Source organism: Podarcis bocagei (genome assembly GCF_964188305.1).
Source record: "Podarcis bocagei genome assembly, chromosome: 2".
In the NCBI taxonomy this organism is placed as follows: domain Eukaryota; kingdom Metazoa; phylum Chordata; class Lepidosauria; order Squamata; family Lacertidae; genus Podarcis; species Podarcis bocagei.
Window position 1 is genome coordinate 24490868 of NC_138126.1, and position 14020 is coordinate 24504887.

Sequence of the window (14020 nt, forward strand, 5' to 3'; positions counted from 1 at the left end):
CCGGAAGAAGGGATCTCATCTCCCTGGTGGGGAAAGATGGGGAGGGTGCCGTTTTAAGCGCAGCTGGCCCTGGGTGGGAGTTTGGCTTGCGTTCCCTGCCGTTCTCTCCCTCTCTGGCCTGGGTGCCAGGGAGTGACAGTTTACAGGCAGGCAGCCAAGCCCTGAATGGAGGAATGTGTGAGGCCTTCAGCTTTCACATGCTTTTATCAAGAGCGCAAAGAATAGCCTGGACTCAAGCTGCAATGCTCAGGTCAGAAGGAGAGAGGAATGTTCGCGTTAACCCACGAGGTGCCGGCCAGGAAGTGGCCAGCCAGGCCCTTGGGGAACTGTGTTTGGGGCACCTTGGGCCTAAGGAGTTTGCCAATGAGGGGCATGCGTCTCTGACGTGGCGTTCTGCATTACAGTGGCAGCCAAATACAGTAATGAAATTCGGGGCCCCATGACCACCACAGCGCTATAATACCTATTGAACAGTCATGGATTCTTCCTCCCCCCCTCCCCCAAAGAATCCTAGGAAATGTAGTTTTTCTTCTCAAGGGAGCTGAGAGCAGTTAAGAGAACTCTATTCCCCCCTGCTCCTGCCAACCTAGCAGTTCGAAAGCACGTCAAAGTGCAAGTACAGTGGTACCTCGGGTTAAGTACTTAATTCGTTCCGGAGGTCCGTTCTTAACCTGAAACTGTTCTTAACCTGAAGCACCACTTTAGCTAATGGGGCCTCCCGCTGCCGCTGCACGATTTCTGTTCTCATCCTGAAGCAAAGTTCTTAACCTGAGGTACTATTTCTGGGTTAGCAGAGTCTGTTACCTGAAGCGTGTGTAACCTGAGGTACCACTGTAGATAAATAGGTACCACTCCGGCGGGAAGGTAAACGGCGTTTCCATGCGCTGCTCTGGTTCACCAGAAGCGGCTTAGTCATGCTGGCCACGTGACCCGGAAGCTGTACGCCGGCTCCCTCGGCCAATAAAGTGAGATGAGCGCCGCAACCCCAGAGTCGGTCCCTTTACCTTTATTTTTATTCCCTTCAGAGCTGCTCAGATGGGTACTTGCTTCCCTCCTCTCTGTCCCCCCCCCCCATTTTGTTGCATGGCGAACCATGTTTTGCAACACTTCCCGCAAGAACTTGCATGTGTTTTTATTTTCTGTGTGGCTGTTTGCTCACCTTAAGTGCAAGGCAAAAGTTTTTTATAAGACAGATCATTGCAAGTACCTGCAGTCCATTAGGGTAGATCCACAAGACCGCCCAACGATGCTTGCCTCCCAGCAAAAGGAAACTGCCCGTGTCACCTGGATTTCCTAGAGAAGGTGAAAGTTCTCCAGCACAAACAAAACCTTGCTGCCTCCAAAGCCAGGGCTTTGACTTGCCACACATCTCCAGCAGTGCTATGAATCTTTAATATCCATGCATATATATTTTTGGGGGTAAAAGATGTTATATAATTTTCTTTTTAGGCCGGCCTCAAACGCACACACCATTACCTCCGGTCTCTCAGTTATCCTTCTCTTTTTCAAATATCCTAAAATGTTTTAACTAAGACCCATGTGGCACCTTAAAGAGGAAGAAAGTTGTGGTGGAAGGAACTTTTGAGGTTTGAGGCCACAACTCATATACTTTTAATGTATGTGCAGGACTTACCAAGTTTTAGGCGCTTGTGTCAGTGTTAAATAACAGCAGCAGCATAGGAACTTTCAGAGCATTCATGTGCCAATTAATTCTGCTCCCCCAGCCATAAATTTACCCCCAACAAGCAAAAATGAGAAAGGCAATTTTGCCCTCTTTTATATCCAAGCCCCTTCCTCAGTTTGACCCGAACCCAAGGATTTTTGAATGTTTACTGCAGCACAAACGAAACAGACATGGCAACAGCATGCACAATATCCCATGGAGAAAAATGTTACGTTGTATGTGTGGATAAGATGATAGGCATCAGAAAATAACAGGTGCAAGTCAGGCGATGTGGGAAGGGGAAAAAACGACAGAATGGTGGAGAATCGATTGGGAGCATGGGATGACATGAGCTCAATTTATATCCCTTCTTCCAAGGAGCTCATATCCAGTTTTCCCCACCAACAGCAACCCTGTGAAGTAGGTTAGGCTGAGAGACAGTGACTGCCCAGAACTCTTTCCCCTTTATCGCAGACACACAGTTCAAACAGTAAGAAGATCACCAAATTCCAGCTGCACATTTGAACCTGATTTGAAGCTCTTGTGAAACAAACCCCTTCTTTCCTGAAAAGATTGGACTTTGGGGGATAAGGAGAGTGTGGGTGGGTTGGGGGAAAATGCATTGAAAAGTGTGAGTTGACAAGGGCGTTAAATCCTCTCACTAACAAAAAAGGATGAATGCTCATTAAATAGGCATTGCCATCTAATCTCTTTGCAAATAAGTTGGGATGAATATTTGCTAAACAGGTCATCTGGGTGTGGCTAACTCGCATTTGCCTGCCATCTCACGTACTGGAGTGCTCATTCCTCAAAGAGTTGTTATTTTTAAATATATATATATATCAAGCAGGTTATGTATTACCTCAGTGTTATCTCCCTGGCACTTTCCATTCATACAACTGGGTAAATTGAGAGAGAACAAAGTGCCTGGTGTTCAGTGGCATGAATACATTGGCTCCCAGTACGTTTCCGAGCACAATTCAAAGTGTTGGTGCTGACCTTTAAAGCCCTAAATGGCCTCGGCCCAGTATACCTGAAGGAGCATCTCCACCCCCATCGTTCTGCCCGGACGCTGAGGTCCAGCACCGAGGGCCTCTTGCGGTTCCCTCATTGCGAGAAGCAAAGCTACAGGGAACCAGGCAGAGGGCCTTCTCAGCGGCGCCCGCCCTGTGGAACGCCCTCCCATCGGATGTCAAAGTGATAAACAACTACCTGACGTTTAGAAGACATCTTAAGGCAGCCCTGTTCAGGGAAGTTTTTAATGTGTGACATTTTAATGTATTTTTGGTATTTGTTGAAAGCCACCCAGAGTGGCTGGGGAAAACCGGCCGGATGGGCGGGGTACAAATAGAAAATAATAATAATAATAATAATAATAATAATAATAATAATAATAATAATAATAAATAAATAAATAAATAAATAAAAAATACCAGCCTGCTGGATCAGGCCAGTGGCCCACCTAGTCCAGCGTCCTGTTCTCACAGTGGCTGACCAGTTTCCTGTGGGAAACATACAAGCAGGAGCTGAGCACAAAAGCTCTCACTCCTCCAGCAACTGTGGAGGCAGAGCATATAAACATTATGCGTGTGCGCATGTGTGTGTGTGTTTGAATGTTGTGTGGTCTGCCTCAGTCTGCCTCATAGAATCATAGAGTTGGAAGAGACCACAAGGGCCATCGAGTCCAACCCCCTGCCAAGCAGGAAACACCATCAGAGCACTCCTGACATATGGTTGTCAAGCCTCTGCTTAAAGACCTCCAAAGAAGGAGACTCCACCACACTCCTTGGCAGCAAATTCCACTGTCGAACAGCTCTTACTGTCAGGAAGTTCTTCCTAATGTTTAGGTGGAATCTTCTTTCTTGCGGGTTGGCCCTGGTGTTGGGCAATGTATGGTTTTGATCCATGGGCTACTTTTAAAATGAGGCTGCATTTTAAATTGCATTTTAACCTGTACAGTGGTACCTCTGGTTAAGAACTTTATTCGTTCTGGAGGTCAGTTCTTAACCTGAAACTGTTCTTAACCTGAGGTACCACTTTAGCTAATGGGGCCTCCCGCTGCCGCTGCGCAATTTCTGCTCTCATCCTGAAGTAAAGTTCTTAACCTGAGGTACTATTTCTGGGTTAGCGGAGTCTGTAACCTGAAGCGTCTGTAACCCGAGGTAACACTGTACCTGCTTGTGCACGTAGCAACCTGTCTGCTTGTCTGGATGCAACCCTTCAGCCATAAATGTTGGCCACCTCCGCCCTGCAGGTACAACTACCACCAACAGGAATCGGGTTGGCTGCTGTGTGAAGGGAATGCTGGACTAGATAGGCCTTTGGCCTCATACTGCATACTCTTTATTTTCTTAAAATGTTTGTCATGCTGCTGCCAGGTGAAAACTGCCCTCTTTGCCTGGACATTTTAATGTTATTACAAATCCCATCGGTGCTGCAAGTGGAGAACTCAAGTTGCGGCTCGCTGGATATTTTTTAAGGCGTGCTTTATTTTGACCTCCTTTCTGTTGCTTTGGTTTTATGGTGGCATGGTATTATTATGAACTGCCTTTGGATCATGTGGCAGAGGGCAGGCTAGAGCATCTCTTACAAATAAATAAAACAAAAATAGCTAGTGGTGGTGGTTGATACACTTAACCTTCCCCAAGAATTTATCTCCTTTTAAACCTGTCCGAGGCAGAGACTGCCAACACATCTTTGTGGAAGTGTATTCCGTAAATCAATGAAATGGGTATGGCGCTACATTCAGAAGAGGCAACAGGAGGCATTTCCTCACATATTGGCCCTATCTACATTATACTTTTAAAGTAGGATCATACCACTTTAAACAGGCATGGCTTCCCCCACCCCACCGCGATGGAGGTTTTTAATGTTTGATGCTTTATTGTGTTTTTATATTTTGCTGGAAGCCGCCCAGTGTGACTGGGACAACCCATTATAATCATCATCATCATCATCATCACTCTTCCCAACAACTCTCTGCACCCTTCGCAAACCACAGGAGTCTCTGGGGGAAAGCCTTACGGTCTTCAAATAAAAACATCTTGGAGATCCTGGGCCACAGGGAGGTTAGGCTGGCCTCAACTAGAGTCAGGGCTTTTTCGGCTGTGGCTCTGATCTGGTGGAACGCTCTGTCACAAGAGACTAGGGCCCTGCGGGACTTGACATTTTTCCGTAGGGCCTGCAAGACAGAGCTGTTCCACCAGGCCTTTGGCCAAGGCACAGTCTGACCCCCTCCTTTGGTAATCCTCACAGAACTCTAGCCCAGTGGTTGCCATTAATTTGATTTTGAATTGGTTTTAGAATGCATTTCAATCAGTTGATTGTGATTTTATGTAAATTGTGTTACTTTTATAGTTGTTAGCTGCTCTGAGCCTGGCTTCGGCTGGGGAGGGTGGGATATAAATAAAAATTTATTATTATTATTATTATTATTATTATTAGTAGTAGTAGTAGTAGTAGTAGTAGTACAATACTGCTTTAAACATATAGTGTAGAGAGATGCAATGTTTGAAGACATGTCTGTTCCTAATCGTATGGCCAAACTCAATGAATGGCTCTGATCTCTTAATATTATGATCAGCTGTTTCTGGTTGTGCTCTATTCTAGCCAATGCTTGGTTAGTGTGTGTGTGTGTGTGTGTGTGTGTGTGTGGAGTGGAGTTATTCCCACAAATCCCCAAATTTGCAGGCGGGGTGGGTGGGTGGGTGGATGGGGGTGGGCAGAAGTGCCCAGTGCTGCAGCCTCTTCAGCTCTGCTCACTGGACTGGGAGAAATTTGAGCTAATGGACACTGGGCAGAGCTTGTTAGCCAAGCTTGGTTTGCATCATTGTTCATTCAGCTGCCTCCTTCATTGAGGTGTTTTGTGAGAAGGCCCTTTGTCTCTCTGGAGGAGGGGTGTGTGGGGGGGGTATAAGCTGCAGAAGAACTTCCTACCCGGATCCGGGCAGGCAGGCGGAGAGCAGGCTTAGATGCCAGGGTGTGAAATGCCTGCCTGGGCCTATTGGAACGCAACTCCTTCTCCGCTGGAAATAACTTGCCCATGTTGTCAGTTGGGAAGCTGGCATTTTGCGCTAATTGCTCATATCACAGATGGTTTCGAGGGCTCGTCGGCCACCTGCCAGGGAGTCGGCATTGTAAGGGGAACGGTTTGCGAGCTAGATCTGCAAGTCACATTCTTCTGGGCATAAAAAGAAGAGGGAAAAATTCAGGTAGCGGATCCTCTCCTGGCTGTTGTCTGATTTTCTTTTTCTTTTTTGCAAAGGTGCCGAGAAAACCACTTTAATTCAATCCAAAGATACTTGCAGCTTTTCTATGTTACAGAAGAGCACAGGTTTTAATAACGTTTGCCAGAAGCTCCTGGGAGAATCGCTGGGAGATCCCTAACAGAATTCTCAGCACCCTTAACAAATGCCTTATTTTATTTTATTTTATTTTATTTTATTTTATTTTAAACACTTTGAAATCAGGCCTTTTGGCTTGGCCCTTCAATCAAGTATGCTGGCAATCCAGGTCAGCTTTCCAAATGCTGAGCTTGCTAGATCAAAGCTGTGTGTGTGTGTGTGTGTGTGTGTGTGTGTGTTCCCTGCAGCTCAGTTCCCCGGAAGCTAATTTAAACAAGCTTTTACAAAACTTGGCTTTTGAACCATGAATTTCCTTGGAAACGTATCTGAGGAGGAGGAGGAGGAGGGATTCCACAATTCGAAGGTTATTAATGGTTGATACGTTTTGTTGAAAAGCAAGTTGCTTGGTGATTTATTTAGTTATTTCATAACATTTATACGTAGCTTGATCGTAGAAAAAAACCCTCTCAAGGCGGTTTACGAAAAAGATTGTGATTATGATAAAATTGCTTGCTGCTGCTGCTGCTGCTGCTGCTGCTGCTACTTTCGCCAGAATTTGTAACTGCAATGCTGCTATCTGGAACAGTTTTGCTTGCAGCTGCTGCTGCAAAAGTATTTTATTCCCCATTCCACCTCCCTAACTTCTCCCGGCTTCCCCTACCCCATGCCAATTCTGAGCCCAACACAGATAGCAATGCAGAAGACTGTTGTGTGTATTCTAGGGTACTCTCTCAGTTCCTGCCAGGTGGTTTAATAGGCCTGGCCACAGTGGCCTGCATGAATGCACCGTGCATCCCAGAACATGCCCCCAGAATCCTTTGCAACGTGCTGGAGTCAGTGTGGCCGATGCTTCATCAGACAGAATGGTGTGAAAAGCTTTCCCTGACCTGGAAAACTGTGAACCTTGATGGTTGATCAGCCTTACCACAAATAAGAGTTGAAGAATTAACATGCTTGCTCCACCGCACCCCTTCAACCAGTTGTGTGTCTCAATACCCCCTTGGGCACTGTGAGGAAACACCTGTCTGTTGTGGGACCCTAGCACAAAGTGGGGTGGGGCAGTGGGAGCCCCAACCTGGGTGAAACTCCCTCCTCAAGAGTATCTAGAGAGGCTCAGGAGAAAAGTGGCTGAGTGGGTCGGACTGGAAACCCCATCCCAGGCTGCCACAGCTTTCTGGGAGATTAACTCGCAGGCAGAGACGTTACTCACCAATCAGGAATGCAGCTCTCTTTTTCCTTAATGAGAACAAAACATTTTTATTCCTGTTAGTTAAAAAGGAAGCGGGGGCTACTGTCAGTCACCATGCCAACAGAATCTCCCACCCCCTCTGCCCCCAGGGGGTGATGGGTGTCTTCTGTCTCCATCCTTGTTTGGAAAGGTGAAGCAGACGAGCCAAAACTTGACAAACTGGCAAGGGAAGGCGGTTTCCATGCAGCGATTGTCTAGCTGTTGCACAGGCCAGCTAGGCTCACACAGCTTTACAGTGCGACATCCAAGCGTCCCTGCAAAGGACTTCCTCCTGGCCGGCGCCAGAATTGGTGTAAGATCACCAGCATCCTCTTGGGCTATGAGCTTTTGAGCCTTTGCCTGGATGACACGAATGCAAGAAGAGCTCTGCTGGATCAGGGTCAAAGGTCCATCTGGCCCACTATCCTGTTTCCTGCAGTGGCCCAGCAGATGTTTCTGGGAAGCTGATGGGAAGCAAAGCACAGGAACATAGGAAGCTTATTCTGAGTCAGACCAACTGGTCAGTCTAGCTCAGTAGTGGCTCTGTGGGGTTCCAACCAAGGGACATTCATAGTCCTACCTGGGACCTTTCATCTGCAAAGCAGGGGCTGTACCACATGCTGCCCAGCCATCCCGATTTAAGCGGGACATCCCGGAATTATAGAAGTCATCCCAGCTTCTGGTTGGATCCCAGAATGTCCTGTTTTTTGGTCTGGCACTCTGGCGTGTTGTCAGCAGAGCATCACCTGGATTTTGTAGGATATGCTGCGATGAGCTGCACCCTTATAAATACAAACCCAGCATGTCCCCTGCTGTTGATCCCTAGTATGTGCTGCTCAGAGGCATATTGTCCCTGAACTTGGAGGACCCATTGGCGATGATGACAAATCGTAATACTTTTTGCAGCTGTGTATTTAACACCTGGGAAACCAAGGCAACCAGGAATTCAAGGTAGTTGAGTGGGTGGTAGTGGGGGGACCAGTAAGCCTAGCTTCCTCCTCCTCTGTGCCAGCCACAGAGCCCATCACGACCAGCAGAGCTAGTGGAGGAGGGGTGGATCACTCTTTCTCTCCTGGGTGGAAACATTTTTGTCTCCCCTGCCCCTTTCCTCTTTTACAAGCCTGCTAAGGGGCTAGCAGCCTGTATTCTTACTTTGGCTGCTACTCTAACATAGAAATGCAGGCTAGTAAATGTCTTTGCAGGCTAGTAACTTGGGTGAACTTATTTACAAGCCACCGGCAGGCCTGTTCTGCATTACTTTGTCTGGCATATTTTAAAGCTTTCTGAGTCATCACCATAACCTGCGGCCATAAATTTTATAAGTTAGTTATATGTTGTGCTCTTCTTCTGTTTTATGGTTAATATTCATGTTCTGGGATCACAACGTTGCTCTGATGTAAGGTGTATGCATGTGTGTGCATGCATGGGGTCCATGGTTGGCCATTTATTAATTCATTATCGCATCACCCTGATATTTTTTATTAGCATCCAGCAATTATTAGTGCGCTTCTATTAATAATTTGCAGTAGAGGACTGTGGAGTGGCGTTGTGGCGTTCACCTGAACTCTAGTTGCCTGTGTCACTGCTGTGTAACAAAACAGAGAAGGAAAGGGGTGAGGCTGGTGGGATGCAAATGCACCAGTGGGAACATCATATTGGTTCTGCTGGTGTGTTTGCACTGTGCCAACCTCCCATTCTCTGCCCTGGCTGCAGTGATGCAGGCAAAGGGAGGTCAGGTCAGTGCCACTGCCCCATCCGGCCATCCACTGCTGTTCATTTGCTTGATGATTGAGAGGTCCATATTCTGTGAATATGGTTGATCGCTCCTGAAAGCTTATGTTCCTGTTTTGGAGTCAATATTATGCTGCAGTACTGCATTGACGGAAGGTGTGCGGTCCTTCATTTATTTATTACAGTCTCCCCCCCCCCACCTTTCCAAGGAACTCAGGTTGTGATGAGTGTTGCCACCGCCCCATCATGCCCCAAGCACACATATGGAAAGAACAAGTTCCTACATTTAGGCCCACCGTTTTTAATTTTTTTTATCGAATTCTAAATTATATTACAAGTCAAAACCAGTGGCGTAGCGTGGGGGGTGCAGGGGGCCCCGGCCGCACCGGGCGCAACATCTGGGGGTTAGGGTTAGGGGGCGCAAATCCACGGGTTAGGGGGCACAAATTACTTGTCTTGCCCCGGGTGCTGACAACCCACGCTACACCACTGGTCAAAACTACAAAAGAAAAATAATCTCTCAAAGGACCTGTTGATGGAATTTGCCATTGTACTGTTGAGAGTGTATTAACTTATGGTCTGTGTGTGTGGTTTGGGAGCTGCACGGTCAGGGGAAAAACAATGCTGTCCAAGGTTGTAAAGACTGCGGAGAGAATAATTGGGTGCACTCTCCCACTTTGGATCAAATCTATACTTCCAGGTGTCATAAGAAAGCTGCAGAGATAGTGCAGGATAGTGCGCACCCCGGAAATGATCTCTTTCAGCTTCTGCCATCTGGAAGAAGGTACAGGGTTATAAAGACTAGGACTAGCCGCCTGAGAAACAGTTTCTTTCCAAATGCGATTTTGGTTTTAAACGCAGTGTAAGGTAGTCTCTGTGGGTGTATATTGTATTTAATTATGGGGTATCAGAATTTTTAGGGGTTAACTAGGCTGGGATAGCAGGCTTGTTTATTGAATGTATGATGTAGAATTTTTCAATTTCGTTGCTCTGTATGGGACAATGGCAATAAAGATTATCGTATTAAAAAAACAAAGCGGAAGAGAGTGCAGAATGAATTCAGGAAGAAGACAATATTGCATCATAAACAAACATCTTCTGAAGAGACATAGAGGACAAAAGAATTATTGTAAAGGGAAGGATCAGTCTGGTATTAGATCTAGCTCCAGCTGACCATTTTTTTCTGTTTTGGCAGGGAGCGAGGCGGCTTTCTATTGACACCAGTTGTTGTCATGTGTTGAATAAAAGGATACCAATCAATAATAAAGCAGTCCGTGCTTTTCCGTCCCTGGGCTTTTTTAACACAACTAGTCAACTGTTCAGAGAGTACAGTGGTCCAAACTCTTAATGTCCCACGCATCTAAAGAAATATATAGGCCCAAGGTTACTTGCATTTGCTTTGCTTGGGATGAGACATTCTCGTTGTGTTTTTCTTACAGCTTGAGGTGCATTGACTGAGAAGAGAAATGAAGCCCAGGCAGTCCAGATGGTAAGTAAAAGGGGTCACAATTCCATGCTGTACTACTGAGGAGCAAGCCGTGGACCAGAGGCCAGGGAGGGCGAGACTCTGGATGATGCGCTTGGCCCAGAATGAGAAGCCCCATTTGTAGGCAATCAAAGTGGGTGTTGGGCAGGAGTGGATTGTTCCGTTTGGACTCCTGAGGTGAAATGAGAAGGTACCACCCTCCACTGAAGCCTCACTTACTGGAAGCCGCTGAAGCCGCTTCTCTTCTCCCCTTCTGGGAGGTGGGGCACAGAGTTGCCCCTTGGATTCTGCTTCCTGAGGCGGTTGCCTCAGTCTGCCTCATGGGCGGGTTGGCCCTGGTGTTGGGCAATGTATGGTTTTGATCTATGGGCTACTTTTAAAATGAGGCTGCATTTTAAATTGCATTTTAACCTGTACAGTGGTACCTCAGGTTAAGTACTTAATTTGTTCCAGAGGTCCGTACTTAACCTGAAACTGTTCTTAAACTGAAGCACCACTTTAGCTAATGGGGCCTTCTGCTGCTGCCATGCTGCCGGAACACGATTTCTGTTCTCATCCTGAAGCAAAGTTCTTAACCTGAGGTATTATTTCTGGGTTAGCGGAGTCTGTAACCTGAAGCGTATGTAACCCGAGGTACCACTGTATTTTAAATTGGTTTTTTTATAATAAAAAAAACCCACATTATTATGTTTTTACTGTAATTTTAATGGTGTTAGCTGCCCTGAGCCCGGCTCTGGCTGGGGAGGGCGGGGTATAAATACAATTTATTATTATTATTATTATTATTATTATTATTATTATTATTATTGGTGGCAGGAGCAGCCATGACTGCATCATGCAAGCTCAGAATTTTTTACATCACTGGAGTGCAACCTAGCAAACCTAGACACGTGTGGTTTGGGCTTTTTTTGTAGGAGGGAGGTTTATGCACGTTGTATACTGACCAGTAGGAGATTAAGTTTACCAACCAACCCTCCCACCCCCTGTTTTCTTTCCTGAAGGTTGCCTGAACCCCAGGTATCCCACTCATTTCTGGCTGCAGCTCTAAGCTATTTACCAGCAGACTTTCAACTGCTGCCGTTGCATCGATTGTGGACTCCTGCCAGAACTTGCCTATAGGACTCAGGTAAGTTTGTTCTGAGATGTATAACATGTATGCAGCCCACTGTGCAGAGGAGAGCAAAAATTGCATGGCCGCATGTCGAGTTTTTGCAGGTGAAGAAAGTTCCTGCCATTTTGGAGGACAAATCACCACCCTCTCGTAATTCTTGGTGACTAATTGGGCACCCACACTCCTCGTTGTACCTTGGAACTCTACTGTCCCCTTCATGGCGACATCATCCGTATTGGAACTCTGTTTGTGACATGGTTGTGCTGCTGTTGGGTAGCAAAAGAAAAGGAATTCTGGTGGCTGCCTCCTGGTTGTCCTGTAAACCATGGTTTGGATGACTGAGAATGAACTCCATGCCTGTACCCCCTGCTTTCTTGTTTTGATCAAACCATAGTTTGCTGTGGTGTTTGAATGTTGCAAACTTTGCTTTGATCAAACCATGGTAGTTTGAGCTAAACAGGAAGTAACACATTAAGCTGTGCATGTGAGGGAGAAGGGGGCATGTGGGCCATGATAATTGCTCCTGATTCTTTTAAACTATGGTGTGGAGGATCATTTTAATACCACCATTCTGTACAAGTACTGTTAGTAAGAGAAGCTGCACATAGCCTGACCGCCGTAGTTCATGTGGTGGTAACCTCAAAACTGGATTACTGCATTTCACACTATGTACCGTATTTTTCGCTCTACAAGACGCACCCAACCATAAGACACATCTAGTTTTTAGACGAGGAAGACAAGAAACAAGAAGGCAACGCAAAGCCTCTTGAGTGAAGAGGCAGGAGCGCTCCCGCTGCGCTCAAGAGGCTTTGCGTGGCTATCCCTGAAGCCAGGAGAGCAAGAGGGATCGCTGCGCACCGATCCCTCTTGCTCTTCTGGCTTCAGCAATAGCTGCGCAGCCTGCATTCACTCCATAAGACGCACACATAATTTCCCCTTACTTTTTAGCGTCTTATAGAGCGGAAAATACGGTCGATCTGGCCTTGGGCCTGTTTTGGAAGCTCCAGCTGGTGCACAGTGCTATAGCCAGACTGCTGAAGGGGGCATCTGGTCAACAATATGTGACGCCATTATTAAAAGGTCTGCACTGGCTACCCTTCTAGTACTGTAGTCTGCTAAGGGTTGTTAGGAGACATTCTCAGAGTGATTTAACCAGGCACCCCCAAACTCTCGCCTCCAGATGTTTTGGGACTACAATTCCCATCATCCCTGACCACTGGTCCTGTTAGCTAGGGATGATGGGAGTTGTAGTCCCAAACCATCTGGAGGGCCGAGTTTGGGGGTGCCTGCATTTAACTGTCAGCTCTTCCTCCCAGGGAACTCTGGGAACTGCATCACTGCAAGGCAGCCAACCCCAAAGTCGGCTCTCCAGATGTTTTGGGACTACAACTCCCATCATCCCTAGCTAACAGAACCTGTGGTCAGGGTTGATGGGAATTGTAGTCCCAAAACAGCTGGAGGGCGAAGTTTGGGGATGCCTGCTGTAAGGGGAATAGGGCTCTCCTAACAATTCTCAGCACCCTTAGCAAACTACAGCTCCCAGAATTCCTTGGAGGACGCCATGACGCTTTGAAGTGGCATCACCGTGCTTAAAACGTATGATATGAACACGGAGCAAGATAAACAAAAGAGCAATTTAAGAAACAGGCAAGAGCGGAAGCAACTGCTGACCAGCAGCCTCTTCCTACTTCCTTAAGGAGAGCTGATTGGCAGTTGCGCAGGATGCAGCTGGCTCTTAATAGCCGTGACTCGTACCCCACAGCAGGCTGCCACTTTGGTTGGAAGTGTCATTCTGGAGTCCTCAGCTGGGCAGCCTGAATAAGGGCAGAGCTCAGCCGCCCCAGGGCTATGGTCCAAAGACACCTGAGGCAGGAGCCTGGATGGAAAGCCACCTGGAAGCTTCCTGTGGGCTGCTGAGAGGGCCAGTGTGGGAGACAGGCAGGAAGTAAGTGCTTAGCGTGGCTGAAATCGATTGCCTCTATGTGAACTATTCATTTCTTAACCTGCTGGGCTCCGATGTCGGCTATGCTATGTTTTGTATTTTTATTATAAGCATCCTTGAATGCATTTTATGCAAGAAAGCTGCAAGTGCAATAAATGAAATAAAGACAATTACCAGAGGTTAAAACAGGGGTTCCTAAAGTGGTCCGTGGACCAGATGTGGACCATGAGCTTCATTCAGGTGGTCTGTGGCATGCCTGCTCTTGTTGGTTTTTAATAGTATTTTTATTTCTTCTTCTTTTCTTTACCTTGGGTTTTATTGTATCGCAGATCTGTGGGATGCAAATTGTAAGGCAATAGGAAAAATTTAAAAGCAATACAAATGCAATTACAAATCATACAGCATCTAGCACAGTGAATTAAGGTTGCTACAACAGGCGAAAAAATTGTTAAGTAGTCTACCAAGACCCTCAGCCATTTGGATTAAAGCTTCTGGACCACACAGCACTTACCTGGG

The 14020-nt window shown here is 46.7% G+C and overlaps 1 protein-coding gene across 1 annotated transcript in view; it reads left to right on the forward strand.

Annotated features, from left to right (window-relative positions):
* The window catches only part of PLXNB1 (plexin B1), a 144284-nt gene that overhangs the window by 21034 nt on the left and 109230 nt on the right, over positions 1–14020 (forward strand). Inside the window, exons 2-3 of the mRNA XM_081183746.1 lie at positions 10405–10454; positions 11453–11577. The gene's annotated coding sequence lies outside the window, so the exon portion shown is untranslated. The remainder of the gene's footprint in view (positions 1–10404; positions 10455–11452; positions 11578–14020) is intronic.